General features: G+C 37.5%; 1 protein-coding gene across 20 annotated transcripts in view; it reads right to left on the bottom strand.

The window, feature by feature from the left end:
- Positions 1–23,984, bottom strand: part of LOC105473041 (uncharacterized) — a 419,449-nt gene that overhangs the window by 110,201 nt on the left and 285,264 nt on the right. The window contains exon 10 of one of the 20 annotated variants that reach the window (XR_011625094.1): positions 17,985–22,839. The exons of the other annotated variants lie outside the window; for them this stretch is intronic. The gene's annotated coding sequence lies outside the window, so the exon portion shown is untranslated. Of the gene's footprint in view, positions 1–17,984; positions 22,840–23,984 lie in introns of those variants that run through there. 20 annotated transcript variants of the gene reach the window in all.

Below are 23,984 nucleotides of genomic sequence, written 5' to 3'. Positions count from 1 at the left end.
ATGAATTATATAAATATGATTAGAAATGTCTATCTCCTACCAAAGTTTCCTGATCCATTACCAAATTAATCTATATTCCTATTATTTAAATTCCTTTCTCCTTATTCCACCACTAACCATTCATGCCTTTACCTATGATTTCCATATATCCCTTTCAAAATATCCTGAGGTTAAGTCAAAACCAGGAAAAAAAAAGAATCAAACCTGCTTCTTGATAAATTATCTTTATACATATCCTCCCTTTCCCCTTCTTAACTTTGAGTAGTGCCCCATTCTGAACAGAAACTGTAATATATCTGCATCAAATTTCTTACTTTTGTTCAGTGCGTAGCCAGATTCATTATGCACATTTAATTCAGGGTGCTCACAAATATTGGAGGCTGATTACAGATGACCATGTACCTCTGTAATCACAAGAAGCAAGCAAGAAAACAAACAAAATCAACTATTCCAGTATAAGAGCATGTCACTGAATGAAGGAACCTAGCTTTGAACAAGAAAGTAAAATATGAAAAAATATCACATTCTTCTCAGATGCCCCTAAGTCTAACACTTGTGATGTCCAGTGGCATTCACTGTGACCACAAAAAATGCTTCTTCCTTCCAAAAATGCTCATTCATTTGATCTGTATGAAACTGTAACTTTCTAATCCAAATTGCAACCCAGACCATGGGTTTACGAGACTGTTTTGATAACAACAAAAAAAATTCAGAATGTTTTACAGACAGCATATTGGGAAGGATCCAGTAAAGGAAATAACTTTACTCAACAGAAGATCCCCCAGGAGGACCCATATTATGATTTAGTTAATAGTAATTAAGAAGGTGGGTGGTAACAAGTGAGTTTATTTATCCAGAAGTCAATTGTGCAGAGGTTTAAAAAAAAAGTTAAAATAGATTAGAAGCTGGACAAATTCACAATTATATTTTGTCACTAGATCATATTCTACCTCAGGCTGCACCAAATATTTTTAATTCCTAATCCTTAAAAAAAGTAAGCAAGTAAAAGAAGAAAGAGACATTGGCACAGAATATGAAGCATTCTTTCTCTAAGCAAATGGTGCACATTTTCTTCATATTTCTCTAACATTTTACAATTGGGAAAACACCCCAACAGGATAACAAGTATTTATGTATAGTCTAACTTCTAATTTCTTCAAGTGTTTTCCTATGACCTGTCTTGCCTGATGCTTCATAGCACATGATGAGTTGGTGGTAACTGCTTGATGAAAGTCATGAACAGCGGCAAGAAAAAATGGATTTGTTCCTTCTTTTCGAAAACTAAGTGCCAAACGTTGTTGGTAGTTTTGAATTAAATGCTACATATATTTCTACCATTCTTATAGCATATTACCACAAGACAGAACAAAGTGGCAATAAAGAATAAAAGAGAAAAGCACTATGTCCACCTCTTAGCATATTAGTTGATAATGATGGGAGTACATGACATTTGGCTTTAGATCAACTTACAGGTCTTCCACATATGTTATTTTTCATTCAGCAAGGAACTGGATTTGTGATCTAAATAGGTCACAAGGAACATATTGTTAAGAATTTCAGTCTCAGAAGCAGCATCTCCTATAAACAGTGACAATATCAGGCAGTAAGACACATAGTCCATCCTGGTTCACCCGAAGCATTTATAAAAATGGCAGCAAACTACTTTTTGTGCATAGAGCAATTCTGGATCATTAAGCAAAGTGTTAGGTGCACTATAAATGGGGTGTCGAGGGGAAAAGATAAGAAATAAAAGTGAATGTTGAGTACACTTTTAAGTTGTCCTCAATGACTGCAGGAGGTTTCTAGTTTTTATTGGCCTTGTGTCAGCATATGTTGATCTTGCCTATCACTCTTGGTGATGGTTGGAGCAATTGCTGCTCCTGCTGAAAGAAATCTGAATCACCAGGAAGAGTACTATAAAAGCAATCACAGTGTTGCCACAATTGTTGAGCTAGACATCAAATTATAATTATCAGGCAGATAAACAGGAACACATTACCAGCTACCCCTAGATTTCTAGGGGTAAAGTGGTAACTTTCCACATTTGTGGAAAAGTGATCTTTACTCAGAGAAGATAATTTTTGTACGTCCAGGGGAAAGATCATTAATGTTAAGTCTGAGAATCCCATTCAGCAGGCCTCACTGAGCGTCACTACTCCCCACAAAACCAGCCACCCTTGATGAGGCACACGAGTGATACAAAGTTCACACATCTATACAAATTCTTCAGGGGAATCTGGGTCAACATAAATTTTTCTTAAAAATTATAGAGCAAATTTCTAGGAGTAAGTCATTAACAACTCTCCCTATTGCATTTCTCTATTTATCTTCATAATATCAGTGACATTAAAAGCATCAACTTTTGAGTTCTTAATTACACAGGGCTCTTGGTTGTATGCAGAGTTATAGAGTCAGTTCTTGCCCTTTAGGAGTTTAAAATCTAAAAACATTTTTTAAAAATGTAAAACATAATCTAAAATGAAAACACCAACTGCAAGAACGAACAGCAGGTCATCTATAATTTCTCTGCAGCTGTCCTCAAGGAGAACCAGAATTTGTACTGCCTTGTAAAAGGTATATAGGATTTAAATAGAGGATATTGAGTTTTGGGGATGGTCAAGAAGGAGGGATTAGGGAGGAGAAGCGGGGGAGGAGAAGATGGGGGTGAACAAAAACACACTGGTGAGAAAGTGGAAAGTTGGGCAATGGTGTGTAGGGCTGTTTGATCAGAGCAAGAGGTTCATGTAGGTAAGTAGTAAACAGAAACTAAAAGAAGAGTCATAGAGAACACTGAATACCAGTTTAAAAGTTTGAACTTTATCCTTTGCTGGCGAGTGTCCCCAAAGGAGACATTTCATCAACAATTGAGGAAAACCACATGTCACACTGAATTTGCTGAAGCTGGTGTAAGAGGGATGACCTTGAGCAATCTTTTACATGGTATAAATAGCACTAGCTTTCCCAATAGTCACAAAATCCTGCCCTGTTTTACACAACTGGATATTGATAGAACTGCCACTTGTGGCAAGGCCTCCTGGGCATGCCTTTTGAGCCCTCAAGTTGGTAATCTCTGAGTAGACATTCCAGACACTTAGAGAAAAACCAAAGCAGTCATAAATAGCATCAATTCAATTTGCATAGCACCTTTCCTCCAAAATACGTTAAGTGCTAAAGGAGCCTGGCTCTTTACAACAGGACCATGCCAAAACTCACTAAACAAACTGCTTGCTTAAGAGGGATAAATTCCTTGAACAAATGCATCTATAAACTCTCTACCTCCCTCATTATGGCTTGCACAAGGCCACAGATCCAAACAGTGGCCAGAGGCAGAATCTCTCCAACTGATGAGTGGAAGCAGAAAGGCTGTCTGTGCAAGTGCAGCTCTCTCTCTTTTTTTTTTAGACGGAGTCTCGCTCTGTCGTCCAGGCTGCAGTGCAATGCACGATCTTGGCTCACTGCAACCTCTGCCTCCCCGGTTCAAGCAATTCTCCTGCCTCAGCCTCCCGAGTCTTAGCTGGGATCACAGGCATGCACCACCTCACCAAGCTAATTTTGTATTTTTAGTAGAGACAGGGTTTCTCCATGTTGGTCAGGCTGGTCTCGAACTCCCGACCTCAGGTGATCCGCCCACCTTGGCCTCCTAAAGTGCTGGGATTACAGGTGTGAGTCACCACGCCTGGCCGCAAGTGCAGCTCTCAAGGTCAGCATAGCACTGCTCTAAACTGGGAATGCATCCCATTAACTCTTGGCTGGCATCTCTGGCCCAAATAAAACTCCTATTTTTTTAAAAAAAATTTATTGTAAGTTGCAATTGATAATTTTTTATAGTTATAGGGTTCAAAATGATGTTAAGATTTATGAATACAATGTGGAATAATTAAATAAAGCTCATTAACACATCCATCACCTCAAATATTTATTTTCTGTTGTGAGAACATTTGAAATTTACTCAGCAATTTAAAAATGTACAATACATATTCTGGCTAATATGGTGAAACCCTGTCTCTACTAAAAATACGAAGAATTAGCCAGGCGAGGAGGCAGGTACCTGTAGTCCCAGCTACTCGGGAGGCTGAGGCAGGAGAATGGTGTGAACCCAGGAGGCAGAGCTTGCAGTGAGCCGAGATGGCGTCACTGCACTCCAGCCTGAGCAACAGAGCAAGACTCCATCTCAAAATAAATAAATAAATAAATAAATAAATAAATAAATGTACAATACACTGTTATTAACTATATTTATTGTGCTATGAATAGATCCCAAAAAAAGCCAAAAGCACTTATTCCTCCTTTCTGAGACTGAATCCTCTGATGATCATCTCCATATTCTTTTCAGCCCCAAGATCTGTAATTGCCATTCTACTCTCTGCTTCTATGAGTTCAGTTGTTTTAGATTCCACATATAAGTGAGAATATGCAGTATTTGTCTTTTTGTGTCTGGCTTATTTTGCTTAATATATAACATTTAGCACAATGTCTTCTAGTTCCACTCAAGTTGTTGCAAATGGCAGAATTTCCTTCTTTTCTAAGGCTAAATATACAATATCACATATATATACAATGGAACACAGAGCATAAGAGTTAGGAAAATTTGCAGCATGACAATGCGATAGAAAAGAAAATCTCATTTTCTGAGGAGAAATTCAAGCTGGCTACAAGGAGCTGAATGTTAATCACCATGATAATGGGGAAAATGTCTCTAGGGCATGTCAGAGACCTTTGTGACAGCCACTCCCATCATAGGCACAGAGACCTAGGAAGAAAAAATGGCTCTGTGGGCCGGGCCCAAGGTCCCTGTGCTGTGTGCAGCCTAGGGAATTGGTGCTCTGTGTCCCAGTTGCTACAGCCATGTCTGAAAGGGTCCAATGTAGAGCTCAGGCCATAGCTTCAGAGGGTGCAAGCCTCTAGCCTTGGCAGCTTCCATGTGGTATTGAGCCTGCAAGTGCACAAAAGTCAAGAATTGGGGTTTGGGAACCTCTGCCTAGATTTCAGAAGGTGTATGGAAACACCTGGATGCCCAGGCAAAAGTTTGCTGAAGGGGTGGGGCCCTCATGGAGAACCTCTGGTAGGGCAGTATGGAAGAGAAATGTGGGGTTGTACCCCTCGCACAGAGTCCCTACTGGGGCACCATCTAATGGAGCTGTGAGAAGAGGGCCACTGACCTCCACACCCCAGAATGGTAGATCCACCAACAGCTTGCACTCTGTGCCTAGAAAAGCCTCAGACATTCAGTGCCAGCCTGTGAAAGCAGCTGGGAGGGAGTCCGTACCCTGAAAAGCCATAGGGGTAGAGCTGCCCAAGACCACGGGAACCCACCTCTTACATCAGCATGACCTGGATGGTAATACATGGAGTCAAAGGAGATCATTTGGAGCTTAATTTGACTGCCCTGATGAATTTTGGCCTTGCATGGGACCTGTAGGCCCTTTGTTTTGGCCCATTTATCCCATTTGGAATGACTGTATTTACCCAATGCCTGTACTCACATTGCATCTAGGAAGTAACTAACTTGCTTTTGATTTTACAGGCTCATAGGCAGAAGGAATTTGCCTTGTCTCAGATGAGACTTTGAACTGTGGACTCCTGAGTTAATACTGAAATGAGTTAAGAATTTGGGGGACTGTTGGGAAGGCATGATTAGTTTTGAAATGTGAGGACATGAGATTTGGGAGGGACCAGGGGCAGAATAATATGGTTTGACTGTGTCCCCACACAAATCTCATCTTGAATTCCCACACACCATGGGAGGGACCTCTTGGGAGGTAACTGATTCATGCGGGCAGGTCTTTGCTGTGCTGTTCTCATGATAGTGAATAAGTCTCAGGAGATCTGATGGTTTTTAAAATGGTAGTCTCCCTGAACAAGCTCTTTTCTCTTGTATGCTGCCATGTGTGACATGCCTTTCACATTCTGCCATGAATTTGAGGCTTCCCCAGCCACGTGGAACTGTAAGTCCAATAAACCTCTTTCTTTTGTAACTCGCCCAGTCTCAGATATGTCTTTATCAGCAGCATGAAAACAGACCATACATATTTTTTTCTATTTCTCAGAAAAATAACATTGGAATTTTGATAAAGATTGCATTAAATCTATAGATTACTTTGGATGGGCATTTTAACAATAATAATACTTCTAATCCATGAGTACAGGGATATCTTTCCATTTGTGTTTTCTCAAATTTCTTTCTTTTTTTTTTTTTTTGAGATGGAGTCTCACTCTGTCACTCAGGCTGGAGTGCAGTGGTGTGATCTTGGCTCACTGCAGCCTCTACCCTCTAGGTCTGAGCAATTATCCTGCCTCAGTCTCCGAAGTAGCTGGTGTTACAGAAGCCTGCCACCACAACCAGCTAATTTTTGTATTTTTAGTAGAGATTGGGTTTTGCCATATTGGCCAGGCTGATCTCGAACTCCTGGCCTCAAGTGATCCACCTGCCTTGGCCTCCCAAAGTGCTGGGACTACAGGTGTGAGCTACCATGCCTGGCCTCTTCAATTTCTTTAATCAATGTTTTAAAAGGTTCAGCATACAGGTCTTTCACTTCCTTAGTTAAACTTATTTCTAAGTAACTTTTTGTGGCTATTATAAATGAGATTGTTCTCGTGATCTCTTTTTTAAGTAGTTCATTGTTAGTGTATAGAAATATTACTAATTTTCGTATGTTGATTTTGTATCCTGAAACTTTATTGTATTTGTGTATTGGTCCTAACAGTTTTGTGGTGGAATCTTCAGGTTTTCTATAGATAAGATCATGTTGTCAGCAAAAAGTAACAATTTCATTTCCTTTCCTATTTGAATACATTTTATTTCTTTCTTTTGTTTAATTGCTTAGGCAAAGACTTCCAACACTATGTTAAATAGAAGTGCCACAAGTGGGCATCCCTATCTTGTTCCAGAGCTTAGAAAAAAGGCATTTGATTTTTCACTGTTGAGTATGTTAGCTGTGGGCTTATCACACATGGCCTTTATTGTGTTGAGGTACCTAAGTTGATGAGATTTTTTATCATCAAAGGATGTTAAATTTTGTCAATTTCCTTTTCTGTATCAAATGAGATGATTTTTGGTGGTTTTCTTTTTGTCCTTCATTTTGTTAATGTGGTGTGTCACAAGTATTGATTTGTGTATGTTGAACCATTTTTGTATACTGGGGAAAATCACACTTGATCATGGCAAATGATTCTTTTAATGTATTGTTGAATTTGATTTCCTAGTATTTTGTTGAAGATTTTTGCATCAAAATTCATAGAGAATATTAAATGTCTGTAATTTCTTTTCTTGTCATGTTCTTTTCTGCTTTAGTACCAGGGTAATGCTAGCTTCATTAAAAAGTCTGGAAGTATTCCATCCTCTCCAATTTTTTCCAAGTGTTTGAGAAGTATTGGTGCTAATTCTTCTTTAATCATTTGGTAGAATTCAACAGTGAAGCCACAGGCCCTGGTCTTTTCATTGATGGAAGACTTTGTATTACTGATTCAATCTTCTTAGTTATTATTGGTATGTTCAGATTTTCTATTTCTTTATCATTCATGGTAGGTCATACATGTCTATGAATGTAACCATTTTTCTAGGTTAGATAATTTGTGTATAATTGTTCATAATCATCATTTGTGACTCTTTGTATTTCTCTGGTATAAGTTGCAATATCTCCTCTTTCATTTATGATTGTATTTATTTGAGTCTTTTTCTTTTCTTGGTCTAGATGTAGGTTTTTCAATTTCATTTATCTTTCCCAAAAATCAACTCTTAGTTTCATCAATCGTTTGTATTGTTTTTCAAGTCTGCCACCTAAGTACTAACCCTTCTTAGCTTCTAAGATCAGACAAGATCAGGCACATTATTTTTTCCTAATCTCTATTTCATTTATCTCTATTCTAATCTTTATTACTTCCTTCCTTTTTAAATTTTGGGATTAGTTTGTTCTTTTTCTAGTTCTTTGAGAAGTAACATTAAGTTGTTTATTTGATATTTGTTTTGACGTAGGCATGTACTGCTATAAACTTACCTCTTAGAACTGCTTTTTCTGTATCTTGTAAGTTTTGGTGTGTTGTATTTCCATTTTGGTTTGTCTCAAGATATTTTTAAATTTCTCTTTTAATTCAATCTGTTGTCCATTCAGGAGCATATTGTTCAATTTTTATAAATTTGTGAATTTTCTAAAATTCTTCCTGCTATTGATTTCTAGTTTCATATCATTTTGGTTGGAAAAGATACTTGATATGATTTTAATCTTCTTAATTTGCTAAGACTTGTTTTGTGGCCTTTCATTATCTATCCTAGAGAATGTCCCATGTGTACTTTAGAAGAATTTCTTATTCTGTTGCTGTTGGATGGAATGTTCTGTATAAGTCTGGTAGGTCCAATTAGTCTAAGGTGCTATTCAAGTCCAATGTTTTCTTATTAATTTTCTGTCTGGATGATCTGCCCATTGTTGAAAGTGGAGTATTAATATCCCCTACTATTATTGTAATGAATAATATCTATCTCTCCTTTCATATCCTTTAATATTTATTTTATATATTTAGGTGCTCCAATATTGGGTGCAAATATATTTACAATTGTTACATACTCTTGAGGAATTGATCCATTTGTCATTATATAATGTCCTTGTCTCTTTTTACAGTTTTTGACTTAAAGTCTATTTTTTTCTGATATAAGTAGAGCTAAACCTGCTTTCTTTTGGTTTCCATTTAGGTGGAATAATATTTTTTCCATGCCTTCACTTGCAGTGTATATGTGTCCTTAAAAATGTGGTGAATCCCTTTTAGGCAGCAGATAGTTGCATCATGTTGTTGTTGCTGTTTTCCATTAAGTTACTTCATGCATTTTATGGGAGAATGTAATGTATTACATTCAAAGAAATTATTGATAGATAAGGACATATTACTGTCATTTTGTGAATTGTTTTCTGGTTGTTTTATAGTTATTTTACTTCCTTCTTCATCTCTTGCTGTCTTCCTTTATGGTTTGATGGTTTTATGTAGTGGTATGCTTTGAATTCTTTTTTTTCTCCTTGTGATTCTACTAAAGATTTTTGCTTTATGTTTACCATGGTACTTACATAGGACATATTATACTTACAACAGACTATTTCAAGCTAATATCAACTTTAATGTCATAATCTACATTTTTACTCTCTTTTCCCACATTTTACATCTTTGATGTCAGAATGGACATCATTTTGTAAAGTGTATCCCTTGACAATTTATTTTGGCTATAGTTTTTATTAATAGCTTTGTATTTTAACCTTTGTGCCAGAGATAAAATTGCTTTAAACACCATTTTTACATTCCCAGAGTATTCTCAACACAGCTCTGTATTATTAACATTCAGTTTTGTGCTTTCATTTGTTTCATGTTGTTAATTAGCAGCTTTTTGTTTTGGATTAAATATCTCCCTTTAGCAATTCTTGTAAGGTACATCTGCTGGTAATGAACTCCTTTAGTTTTTATTCATCTGTGAAAGTTTTTATTTCTCCCTCATGTCTGAAAGAGAGCTTTACTATGTGAAGTATTCTTGGTCATCAGTGTTTCTCCTTTAGCACTTTGAATATAATATCACACTCTCTCTGGGCTTGTAGGGTTTTTGCTGAGACTATCTGACTATCTGCTGATAGTCATATTGTGACTCCTTTTTATGTGATATTGAGACTCCTTTATATATCTTATCTCTTGCTTATCTCAGGATTCTATGTCTTTGATTTTTGATATTTTGATTATTACATGTTTTTGTGAACTCTTCTTTCGGTAGAATTTGTAGAGCTCTGCACTTCCCGTACCTGAACATTGGCATCTATCCCAAAATTGAGGAAATTTTCAGCCGTTATTTCCAGAAATATGCTTTCTGGCCATTTTTCTCTTTTTTCTTCTCTGATACTTCTATTATGTGAAGGTTTGGTGTCTTAATAGTGTTCAATAATTCCCACAGGCTTTCTTCATTCTTTTTTCTGCTCCTTTGACTGAATAATTTCAGATGCTTTTTCTTCAAGCTCATTAATTTTTTTTTTCTGCTTGATCAAGTCTGCTGATGAAGCTTTCTAGTGCATTTTTTCAGTTTAGTCATTGTATTCATCTCTAGGATTTCTAGTTTTGTAAAAAAAATTGTTTCTATTTCTTTTTTTTTTTTTTGAGACGGAGTCTCGCGCTGTCACCCAGGCTGGAGTGCAGTGGCCAGATCTCAGCTCACTGCAAGCTCCGCCTCCCGGGTTCACGCCATTCTCCTGCCTCAGTCTCCCGAGTAGCTGGGACTACAGGCGCCCGCCACCTCACCCGGCTAATTTTTTGTATTTTTTAGTAGAGACGGGGTTTCACCGTGTTAACCAGCATGGTCTCGATCTCCTGACCTCGTGATCCGCCCGTCTCGGCCTCCCAAAGTGCTGGGATTACAGGCTTGAGCCACCGCGCCCGGCCTGTTTCTATTTCTTTGTTGAACTTCTAGCTTTGTTTGTGTATTGTTTTCCAAATTTCACTTAATTTTCTATCCATATATTCTTGTAGTTCACTGAATTTCTTTAAGAGGATTATTCTGAATTCATTTTAAGTCGTCGTTTTATAGATCTGTATTTCTTAGAAGTGTCATGATTTCTTGATTCCTCAGAATCCTTGTGGTGTTGTCTGTGCATGTAAAGAGAGAGCCTCCTCTTCCAACTTTTATCGGTGTTCTTTGGTAGGGATAGGTCTTCATTATTTATTCTAGCCTGAAATTCTAAAATGGCAAGCTGATGACAACCTTAGGCAGGCACAGTTTGTGTGAGTTTTCTAGGTGGCTGAGATTTTTGTCTTTGCTCTGATGTCAGATGCGGCTACTGGCTGGACTTAGCTGTCCAGTGAGATCACTTGATGGGCTCTGCTATCAGGCAGAGCTTCTGGCTTGGTACTGTGATGGCGTCTGGTCAGGCTGGTCATAGGATGTATTTCCTGGCTGGGCAATTCCACTATTTGGAATCTGCAATTGGGCAAGTCTATAGTGGCCCTGACCTCTGAGGTTAGGCAGAGTTGCTACTCAAGAAGGGTGAAACCTGAGGCTATGCTCCTTAGAAATGCATAATTGGGGATTGCCTCCATGTCCAGGCAGAGCCATAGAGTGAACTTTTGACTGAGTCAAACTGTTAATTTCCCAGGTTGAGCAGGTCTAGTCCTATGCTTCTCTGAAATGTGAAGAAGTGAATATCTTCTTGCCCGAATGGGGCCACCCGGGGCTTTTTGGCTGAACTAAGCCATTCTGCACTTGCAGGTCAAGCACTTCTAGCCCCTAAGCTTCTCTGAATGAGCTGAGGCAAGCATCTCCTTGCCTGGGTGAAGTGGTTGGGGTGTCTCAAGAGGCTGGTTGTGGAGACTAGTTGTCTAGGGACTCAAGCCAAAGTTAAACTTTTCACTGTGCTTCTGAAAGCAACCAGTTCAGCTTTTCAGGTGTGCTATGCACTTGCTGGACTTTCCAGTTGGGTGCCACAATTGGTAGGAACACAGAGGTACCACCAAGATCCACACACTGGTCACTGTGAGCTCCACCTTAATCTTTGTTTCTACTTGACTTTGAACACTTTAGCTATGTCATTACCCTCAGTGTATCCCATAAGATGAGACCTGAGTAGGCTTCCTGGGAAACATCTCAGAATGCTAGGGACACTGGATGACTGCCTCCAATTCTTTTTTCCCACTATAAAAACTGTGGGTCCAGGGGATCTTCTCTGTCTGGCACTGTGCCAACTTCAAGGAGCTGGGGAGTAACACAGCTGAAGTGAGACTTTTCTAATTCAGGTATTATTTAGTTCCACGGACCACATGGGTGTCTCAGCCTTGTTTCCAAGTATTGAAATTTTCAGAAAGATGTTATGGTCTGTAGATAGTTGCTCACTGAACTTTTTGTGTGTTGAGGAGGGGGAGCACAGACTGAGACTTCCTAATCTGATATCTTGCTTACCAAACTCTTATCTTTGACTCCTTGTTATTCACATACTCCTGACAGGCTAATTTTCAGAAAATATATATTTTTTCAAAATCAGCATTGTACAATACCCTTCAGTACTTCTACAATGACTGAAAGCTTAGACATTAATCAGATGTTCCAGGGCTGAGGTTTTGCCTGACTACTTATTGGCCTACTATTTTCTTTCTTACATTTTACATCCTCTCTGCTCTACATGTCTTCTCTCTATTCCTAAATATGTTACACTCATTCTCACCCAAATATGTTTATTAATGCTAGATCTTTTGCCTAAAATACCCCTTGGTATAAACTGTTTAACCTCCATGAGGTCTTTCATATCTATATCAATTATTACTGATTTCTGACTTCCCACAGCATTTACAATTCACAAATGTTATTCTGGGACTCAAACACTGCCTTTCTGTTAAATTAGATTATAAGATTCCAGAAGAAAGAGGCAATTTCTTTAAATTCTTTCATGTTCCCCACAATGCCTGTCAATATATGAAATAAAATTAGGTGTTAATTAAAGACCTAGTAAATTAAATTACCATGAAAATATCCTTTGGTCATTGCTCAGTAAAATCAATAGTCAGAAAAGAGGCATGTTGTCATGGAAATAGTACAGGCTCTGGAGCCATAAAGACATGGGTTCAAATCGCAGCTCTACAGCTTACTAAATTTCAGTGGGGTTACTGAAATTGTCTTCTCTTTGCCATAGTTTCCATGGATGTAAAGTGAGAATATTTCACAAGATTATTATGAGAACTGAATGAAACAGCATACACAACCTTTATATGCTATTTTAGTTTGGGCTTCTATCACAAAGTACCATAAACATGTGGTTTACAAAATAAATTTATTTCTCACACTTTTTAAGAATGAGAAGTACAAAATAAGGATGCCAAAAGGGTCAGGCTCTGGTGAGGGATCTCTTCTGGGTTGCACACAGCTGACTTCTTGGCGATCCCTCACATGGTGGAAAGAAGGCAAGAGAGCTCTCTGCGGTCCCTTTTTATAATAGGGCAGTAATGCCATTCATGAGGAGTTTACCTTCATGACCTAATTACCTCCCAAAGACCCTACGTCCTAATGTCATCACACTGGGGTTAGGATTTTGGTGGGTGCACATGAATTTTGGGCATATGCAAGCCTTTAGTCCATTGCATATGTCAGAGCGAGTAATAAGTATTCAATAAATTTTAGTTTTTCACTCAGTACTCATGTAAAACCTAATTATTATAATTATAAAGTAGAGGCAGAAGAGTCATATTCTTAGGCTAGCTAGCTGCTATGCCAGTGATTTGCAGGGTAGAAATTCGATTAAGAAGTCAGTATTATCTTCAGTTCTTCATAGCCAGTACAATGAAGATTTTTTACAGACCAGCACATAAATTGCCAATTTATAACAGAAGTAAGAATGGTTTTTCAGATGAGAACATTCAAATAAGGTGGTTAGTGCTATCAGCAGTGAATCCATATGGGTCTGCAGCAACCTCTGTTCTTGCCTCCTCAAAAGAAAGAATTCCATCCAGGGGCATAAGGCAGAATGAGAGACCGGGGCAAGTTTTGGAGTACGAGTGAAAGTTAATGAAAAAATTTAGAACAGGAACCAAAGGAAGTAAAGTACACTTGGAAAAGGGCCAAGCGGGTGACTTGATCTCCCAAGTGTGTGATTTGACTTTTGACATGGGGTCTTGGCATGCTCCCGGGCTTGCATTACTTCTTCCCTGATTCTTCCCTTAGGGTGGGCTATCCACATGTGCAGTAGCCTACTAGCACTTGGGAGGGGGCTTGTGCATAGTGTGTTTACTGAAGTTGTATGCATGCTCACTTGTGGTATTTTTCCCTTACCAGTGTGGTTCCTAAAGGAAGGTCATACACCAGTTAAACTCCACCATTTTGCCTTTTAGTGAGCATGGTTAAGCCCCCTTGCCCAGTTGTTTTCTGATCTCCTGAGATCCTACTGGGAAGCTGCTGATTACCAGTTTCAGGTATTTCTACCTATTGGTAGCAAGACTGCCTTTCCCTGGTGCTGGCTGCAACCAATTATTATTTTAGAGAGACATCTTATAACTGCCTAACCACCACTTGATGGTCACCTGACATTCCTGGTGGGTGGGGTATGTCTCCTGCCCTGCTCATGTCTGCCTGACTACCTACTGTAAAATTTAGTACATTATTTCCCTATGGAAAAACTATATGAAAAGCCAAATTATGATCAGTTTGCTGAACATGAATTCAGAACAAGGAAATTTTATTTAGTGATTTTAATGGCATGTGACAATAGGCTATCATACAACTCCACTAGGGAGGTAACATATGCCAAAGTGAAGGGAAATTTGAAGTCAATGATCACGGCACCCTATGTACTGTACAGTTTTGCCAAATTGTTTTTGGACTCTGCTTTTCAGATTCCAAGGTTTGCCACATGTCAGCTACTTTTGAGAAAGGGTTTGAATGTGTCTCCAAAGTTCATGTGTTAAAAACTTAACCCCCAATGCAACAGTGTTGAGAGATGTGACCCTTAAGAGATGATTAGGTCATGAGAACTTTACCCCCTTGAATGGATAAATATCATTACTGCAGAAGTGGATTTGTTATCATGAGAATGGGTTTGTTATAAAAACAAGCTTGGCCTTCTCTTTCTCTTGCATGTTATTCAACATGTGATGCCATCCACCATGTTATGAGGCAGCAAGAAGGTCCTCACCAGGTGTGACCCCTTAATCTCTGACTTCCTAGCCTCCATAATCTTCAGCCAAATATACTTCTATTTTTAAAAAATTACTCAGTCCATGTTATTCAGCTATAGCAGCATTAAATAGACTTAAGTCTCCATTAGCAATTCCCTTAATCCACTGTCTACTTTTGTCTTGCTGCTTTGTGCCCTGAGATGCTAATTCCTGCAGATCACATTGTCTAGGCTCACTTGCTTTTATGGGTTTTGTGTCCCCAGAAAGGATATGTTGAAGTCCTAAACCCTGGTACTTTTGAATGTGACCTCTAGGAAAATGAGGTTTTTACAGATGTAAAAAGTTAAGATGAGGTCATTAGAGTGAGCCCTAATCTAATATGGTTGATGTATTTATAAGAAGACAAGGACGGGCACAGTGGCTCACATCTGTAATCCCAGCATTTTGGGAGGCTGACGTGGGCAGATCACGAGGTCAAGAGATCGAGACCATCCTGGCCAACATGGTGAAACCCCATCTCTACTAAAAATACAAAAATTAGGTGGGCACGGTGGCACATGCCTACAGTCCCAGCTACTCATGAGGCTGAGGCAGGAGAATCGCTTGGATCTGGGAGGTGGAGGTGGCAGTGAGCCAAGATCACGCCACTGCACTCCAGTCTGGAGACAGAGCGAGACTCCATCTAAAAAAAAAGAATACACAAAGAATGACACAGGAAGAGGATCATGTGATGAAGGAGACAGAAATTAGAATGATAAAGCTGTAAGACAAGGAACACCTCTGACTGCCAGTAACTAAGCTAAGAGAAGGACATCAGACAGATTGTCTTTTAGAGTCTTCATAAAGAGCATGGCCTTATTGACATCTCAGTTTTAGACTTCTAACCTCCAGAACTGTGAATGAAAAAATTTCTGTTGCTTGGTGTCCCTCAGTTGTGGTACTTTCTCACAGCATCCTTAGGAAACTAATATACCAGTGCAATAAAACACCTGGAGTAGTGGCTCAGAGATTTTTCCCAGTGAAATAGGTAGTCCATAAGAACGCAGAGCTCTGAAGCTCTCCTCAAAGGAAATGGCTTTATTTAAAACAGAGTATGGGAAAGTTCAAGCCTAGGGACACTCTTGAAAACAATGAGGATTTTGATAGTAAGCAATTAAGAGGAGGCTGCGCGTTCCATGAAAGAGACAAGCTAAACTTTAGGCCATCCAGTTTACCAGAAGGAACAAGGGAAAGAGACAGCTAAAGAACTCAAAAACTAGTCTCAAAAACTACACTTCAAAAATGTAAATGGTTCTGACTGTGGAACAATCTATGCCTTAGTATATTATTGAAAACAATAGAGTAATCTGCCTAAAATCAGTGAAGCCTAATACCTGGGCATGATATAATATGAGGCACACAGCTTAACAGAGAGATAAGGAAAAGAGACAATCAAAGAGAGCCCATTAAAACCACTCTCATCACAAGGTTACTATGCCTATGCTGAAGGTTGTGCCCTTTGACAATTGTCATCAGAAATTTAACCCTGCAGGGAAAATGGACTTCACTGAAATCACCTAGCAAAATTACTAAATAAAACAACAACAGCAAAAATAGAACTGTAGAAAAGGAAGGAGAATCATGTTCTGGGTTGCTGCAGCATATTACTTAAAATATCCACTTTCAATGAAAAATGGAGACATTTAAAGAAATAGAAAAGTGTGATTTATACACAGAAAATAAAGCAGGTTAAAAAAATTCTGTAAGAGGTTCAGATGTTGGATTTAAGAAAGACTTCAAGGCAACCATTATAAATATTTACTAAAGGAAACCATGCTTGAAGAAATATGAAGTTATGATGACATCTCATTAAATACAGAATATTTTTAAAAAGATACAAAGTATGTGAATAACCTCATGAAATTGAAGGTACAATAACTGTTTTGAGAAATTTCTTAGAGAAGTTCAATAGCAGATTTGAACAGGCAAATGAAAGAATTTGTGAAGATCGAGCAATAGAGATGATGCAATGTGAAGAACAGAAAGGAAAGAAGAATGAAAAAAAATTAACAGAGCTTCTGATAAATGTGGGGCACCATTAAGCATACCAACATACATACAATGAGAGATTCAGAAGGAGAGGAGAGAGAAAAAGGAACAGAATATTCAAGGAAATAATGGCTGAAAACTTCCCAGATTTCTTGAAAAATATTATTTATCCATCCAAGAACCTCAGCAAACTCCAAGAGGATAAAATCAAAAAAATCCACACCCAGACACATCATAATGAAACTGTCAAAAGGCAAAGCCAACGAATCATGAAGAAGCAAGTTGAGAAGGGACTCATGATATAGGATACCTTAATAACAGCTGACTTATCACAAACAATGGAAATCAGAGGGCAGTGAGATAATATATTCAATGTGCTGAATAAAGACAAAATAAAGACATTTCCAGATAAGCAAAAACTGAGAGAATTCAATGTTATCAGATCCACCTTTCAAGAAATACATTTTTACAGAGTTCTCTAGGCTAAAAGTAAGTGATCCCAGATGGTAATTTGAATTTGCATGAAAAAACAAAGAATACCAATAAAAATAATAATGTAACTATGAAAGAAAGTGTGAATAGATAGTCTTCCCCCTTTCTTTTAAATAATTTAAAAAGCAATTTTATAAACTAATAACTATATTGTGGGTCTTTAACATAGAGAAATACAATTTTTGACAATAACAGTACAGAGGAGAAGGTAGGTGGGAGCAAAGTTTTATTGAAATAAGGAAATGACACCAGATAGAAACTTAAATTCACAGGAACAAATGAAGAGAATTACAAATGGTAAATCAAAAGATTAACATAACACATTCCATAATTATATACTGGTACCCTTTTTTTCTCAGCTTCTTTGAGACACTTACTTAAAGTAATTATAAGGAAGTATTGTAGGGATTATAATAAATGTAGATGCCATATGTACCACAAAATAGCACTAAAAGGAGAAGAGGGACTAGAGCTAATCAGAAGCAATGTTTTTATATGCTACTGGAATTAACTTAGTATAAATCTGAAATAGATTCAAAGTTGTATATTTCAAACTTTAGAGAAATCATCTAAAAATCTCAAAAATACAGTAAAAAAGATAATTTGAAAAATTAAAATGTTACACTAGAAATATTTATTTAATGCAAGGAAAACAATACAGAAGGAATAGAAGAACAAAAAAGACAGAGACAAAACAAAAATAAAAAACAAAATAAAAAACAAAAAGTAGTAAAGTGTCAGACATATAACTATATATTGATTATGTAAATATATAATAGCATTCAATATGAACAGACAAAATATTCCAATCAAAATGCAGAGATTATCAGACCAGATAAATAAATCACATCCAATTATATGTCATCTACAGAAGACCCACTTTAGGTAAAAGTTACAAATAGGTTGAAAGTAAAAGGATTGAAAACATCAAGCAAACAGCAACCACAAGAAACCTGGAGTGTATATACTAGTATCAGAAGAAACAGACTTCAAAACAAACAAAAAAAAGTACTAAAGAGAGAGGGGAACATTTTATAGTAATAAAAGGATAATGACAAAAGGGTCAATCTATCAAGGATAAATAATAATTATAAATATACATGACCCAATATGCACCATAAATGCACAACAAAGCCCTAAAATATATGAAGCAAAACCGGAGAAAAAATGGAAAGAAGTAAAAATTTCAATAATGTTAGCTGGTTATTTTAAGATCCTACTTTTAATAATGGATAGAATAACTAGATAGATGAGCAACAAAAAAATAGAAGACTAGAACAACAGTATATATCAACTAGACCTAACAGACATCTATAAAACATTCTACCCAACTATAATAAACACATGCAACATTCTCTACAATAGGCCATCACTAGTCCATAGCACAAGCCTTAATACATGTAAAAGGATGAAAAGAATTGAAATCATACAAAGTATGTTCTCCAGCCACAAAGGGTGAAATTAGAAAACAAAAACAGAAAGAAATTTGAGAAATTCACTAATATGTGGAAATTAATCAACACTTCTAAATAACCAATAGGTCAAAAAAGAAATCACAATAGAGTTAAAGAAGCCTGTCACTCAGTCATAAGATTCCATTTATATGAAATGTCCAGAATAGCAAAATCTATAAGGATAGAAACAGATTAACGGTTGCTTCAGGGGTAATAAGGGTATTTGTGGGGAAGTCGGGGCTGACTGATAATGAGTATGAGCTTGCTTTCAGGGGTGATGCAAATGTTTAGAAGACATTGTAGTGGCACATGCGCACATGGTTGTACAACTTTGTGAATACAGTAAATACCATTGTATTGTTGACTTTAAATGGGTGAATTGTATGGTATTTAAATTATGTTTCAATAAAGTTTTATTTTAAGATATCAGGTAATCTCTTGCTGATTCTGTTAGTGGATTTTTCAAGTCATAGTTTGTCAAATTCTAGGGTTCTATAGGGGTTAGCATAAAGAAAAAAGGAAGAGGACAGATAAAATTCCTGACTCCCACTTTCCATTTCAGAGGAATTCTGCTTTTACTCATTTTATGTACTGGTACTCTAGGTAAGATTTTGTTTGTTTCTAAAGTATCTAATTGCTTTAAAAAAGTTTGACATCCACTGGCTTATAGGTTAAATGTCAAACCTTGAGTATGATATATAAAATATTTTAACATCTGTCTCAACTTAATATTGCAGTCTCATTTATTTCCACTTCTTCCATGTGACTTCAGCCATGCCAAAGTACTCACTGACATTAGCTGAGATCTAGATTCTCTTCTCTTTCTGATATCTGAACAAAATCAGGGTTTTGTTAGTGTACAAAACCAGGACATCAGAGGGAAGTGGAGATTGCCTTTTGGAGTAAGCAACAGGCAGTACCTGATACAATATGTAAACAAACAAACAAAAAAGAATGGGATAAAAAGTTAAAATTACACACACACACACACAAACACACACACTCAGTCAATTCTTGTTATTCATGGTAGTTGTGTTCTATAAAATTATCATGAACACTGAATTAGGCAATATTAAACTATTGCTCCTTGGGAAAATACAAGGCTAGGTTCTTGCAAGCTTCTGGTCACATTTTCATCAATCAATCAATATGCAATCTTGTTTTACATGTGTTTCTGTTTAAAGATATCTTATTTAATATATATTTTCAATCCACTAACATTGAACTCACAGCTGACAGGACTATGATTCACGCCTAAACAAAACTTGTCTAATCCTCATATTTTCTCCATAAGGCACATTGCAGCCTTTTTGCACTAAGGAACACTAGATAACACTTCAGCCCAATGCTTGGGAGTCATTTTAAACAGTGAAATCACTAAGAAAATACTACAAAAACATAAAAAATATGGCACTAAATAGACTGTGAAAAACACATTTGTTTACAGATGAGAGCTGAAGCCAGAATGCACAGTATCACCTTACTCAGCTTCAGCTGGGGACATGCATATTGGGTGACTCAAATTTTTCACCGTTCTGTGCATGATCACAATGTCTATGAAAGCGCTGTAAGTATTGACTATGAGGTTACTAATAAGTTTTAGCTAATAAGTGAATTTGCAAATATGAAATCCATGAATAACGAGGATCAACTGTAAATTTTTCTTGTTTCCTTTTTAAACCACATTTATTTCCTCAATTGATTACGGCATTGACTGCCACACCACTTTCCTGCTCCTTGCAACAGCATGAATACATTTCCAGTTTTTCTTAGAGTTGGGCATGGTTTTGTGATTGGCTTTTTGCCAAAGGAATGGACTTAGAGGTAATGTGCACCCTTTCCAGACCTAACGCATAAAGCCCTCCCACATAAGAGTCTCTGTGCTGTTTCCCCCTTTTCACTGCCTAGGATGAAGACAACTCACAGGGAAATCATGGAAGAATCCTACATTGAATTTGCCAGAGCCACAGGATGGAAGAAACCATAGAAAAGAAACCATTATCCCTAAAGCATCATCATTTGGAGGTGAGTTGTCCAACACGAGGAAGAAATACATTTTTGTATCAAACCATTGAGACTTGGAGATTTATTTGTAAACAGCAGCTAGAGCTACCTAAATAATATGCTAAATAACTACCATTCCAGTTGGTATAAGGGGGCATCTATCATCATTTGGATATGTCCCTACTGCCTAATTCTCTGGAGGATGTACCTTGATTGTCCGATGGGGTATCATTTTACTCACCTATCTCTGGTCAGCTTTAGCATCAAGGTCAAAATAATAACAAAGAAGGCTGGGTTATTGACTATACAGTCAATGTGTTTTTCCATGCAAAGATTCATAGTGTTGTTAATTACTTTCTAAATTGCGCTAGAAAACTTAGGTTCTGGATTATTTTATTAATCCATAGGCATGCATGGAACTGTTAGGGATATATGGTCATTTCTCTATCTGTTACAGTAGATAGTTTGGCCTGAAAGAGACTCCACAGGGAAACCCAAGCTGAGTTCAATAGGTCAAGCTACATCAAATGCATGTAAACCCAGGAAGTGAAGGGAAAAGTTACACATTTTAACTCTCATAACATTTCTGGAATGTCCTTAGCTTCTGGCTTGGTATTCTCCTTTTACTTAATCTCCTCTGTCTCTAAGCATTCTCTTCACAGAAAGTGTAATTTAAGAACCTGTTGGAAACTAGCAAATTAAAACAGCTCCAAAAATGTTTTTTCCCCTGCAAGGATAGCACTTTGGGGGAAATAATTAAAGTTACCCTGAAGGCTTCCCTCATGGGAGTGCTCTGCGTTCCAGACTAGTTACTCAACCTTTGGTCATGGACTGAGAGCCTCCCTGTCTCTTGGCCAGCTTTCAGCTCTCAGGACAGTTTTTCTTGCATCCACAAACATTTACTGAGAAACTGTGTTTCAAACCCCATCTTAGGTACTACACTGAGAATTCAAAGATGACAAAATCTCTCTGTTCTGAAGAGCTAGATACCTGAATAATATATTGGACAATGTAATAAGTACTAAAATAGAAATGTGTACAGAATTCTACCAGAGCAGAGAAGAAAGAGAGATAAATTCTGTGCAGGTGAGAGCAGTGAAATAAGGGTAGGTAAGGCACCACAGTGAAGGAGACATTTAAGACAGTCTTTAGGGTTGATGGGATTTTGACATGCCGAAGCAGGAGAAGGGTTCTGAGTGGAGGTTGCAGTCTCTACAAAGGCCCTAGAGATATGAAAAACAAAATCCACCATAATGTGTTCAAGGAATGGTGACAGGAGTTCAGAATAATTGGAGTATAGTAGGAGGCACGAAGGGGAAAACTAGAGATAAAATTATAAAAGGTAGAAATGAGCCTGACAAAAAGGTCTTTGACGTAACTTGTACCGTGGCAGGTGGGGAGGACAAGATGCCATTTACCATCCCTTACTGCTTTTTGAGGGGGATGGAATCAGTAACTTCAAGGGTCTTACGTTTTTTCCTAAATGAGGTGATGAGTGTGAGTAAGCATGTTTAGTGTATCTGGTCTATTACAAGATATAAAAGAAAGTTGATATAGGTATGGGACACAGAAGATGGGAAGATTTAGGGCCTTCATGCTGGAAAAGTTTTTCTTTTTAAGTCTCCAAATGGCCACACAGTTGAAAGAAGACTTTGGAAGAGAATGAAAATGTGTGATGACGATTTATTGAGCCATTTGCTGTATGGTGAATGTTGTCTGCCACTCCTGTGAAATTGTAGATCACTTCTGCATTGCTTGTTAATGTTTTAGTATGATGGGATTATTTATTGAAGAAATCAAAGAGGTGCTGAGTTCATCTATTGTTCAAGTTTGGTACTGGATGAAAATAGAAGCCATTCACATGAAATTACATATTTATGCTAAATTTTATGTTGCTCCTGCAAGCCACCAGAACCATTGATTTTAAGTGGCTATGTAATATTACATTGGATTTTTAGGCCTAATAACTCTAGATTAAAGCATGTTAACAAGTGACAGTATAGCAGAGGTTATAAACTGCTCATCAACATTCACAATTTTTTTTCTTATCCTCACAGCTAAAGCTGCATTTTCCAGACTTCCTTGCATGTACATGTCACCATATGATTGAATTCAAACCAAGGAAATGTCAGCAGAAATGAGGACACCTCTATCCAGTCTAGTCTATTAAAAACATCTTTTACTCTCTTCCATGCTCTTTCTCTTTTATAGCTGGCTGAGATGGAGAAGATCCACAGTGCCACGTTGGAAGCTAAATGTAAAATACAAAAGCCTCCATCAGTGTGGGCCCCTGAATGACTGTGTGGAAGGGGGCTCCCCACCCATCTATTTATAATAGTGTGGCAATGAGATCAAGAAGTAAATTTATACCAGATGCCCCTCAACTTAAAATGGGTTACAAAACTTTCAACTTACAATATTTTCAACTAACAATGGGTTTGTCTGAACACAACCCAATGGTAGATCAAGGAATGTACTGAATACATATCACTTTTGCACCATCGTAAAGTTGAAAATAGAGTGTTCTTTAGATAAGGTACATTATATTATATGATGAATTCCGGGGATGGAAAGAGATTTATGCCATTATCTTTGAATGAAGCAAATAATTTCAAAACAATATTATAATAAGATCTAATGTTTTGTTTTGTTTTGAGATGGAGTCTCACTCTGTCACCAGGCTGGAGTACAGTGGCAGGATCTCGGCTCACTGCAACCTCTGCCTCCTGGGTTAAAACAATCCTCCTGCCTCAGCCTCCCAAGTAGCTGGGATTACAGGTGCGCGCCACCACGCCCAGCTAATTCTTGTATTTTTAGTAGAGACAGGGTTTCTCCATGTTGGCCAGGATGGTCTCAGTCTCTCGACCTCATGATCTACCCGCCTCAGCCTCCCAAAGTGCTGGGATTATAGGTGTGAGCCACTGCTCCCGTCCTGATCTAATTTTTAAAAATTATCTTTCTCTTAAAAGTCAGAAGCATATAAACTACAATAATGAGAATTATAGTTTCCAGAAGATGGAAATATTGATGGTTCGAATTTTCTTATTTTGCCTATCAAAGTTTCAAATATCCTACAGTGAACTTATATTTTTGTGGTCTTAGAAATAGACTGAATGTAATTTTTAAATAGAAATTTTCAGAAGAATGGGTCACAGACACTTGAAAGCGTCTGAAAGATGACTTTGCCAATCATTTTGAGTCATGGAAGAAGATTACCATCTGTTAAAATGATAAGGAGTAACACTCAGTTGGAAACATAAATACTGATGTAATAAGTAAAATCACATTATTTAAGAATCAAAATTTCTACTTAATTGACTAGCTGATTAAAAGCTAGGTGTTGATGAAATTGATGAGGTAAAGTAGTCCCCTTACTAAGGCAAAACCAGCATACTG

Source organism: Macaca nemestrina, chromosome 6 (assembly GCF_043159975.1).
Source record: "Macaca nemestrina isolate mMacNem1 chromosome 6, mMacNem.hap1, whole genome shotgun sequence".
Classification (NCBI taxonomy): Eukaryota; Metazoa; Chordata; class Mammalia; order Primates; family Cercopithecidae; genus Macaca; species Macaca nemestrina.
The sequence above is the reverse complement of the archived record's forward strand: the minus strand, read 5'-3'. Positions and strand labels throughout refer to the sequence as shown.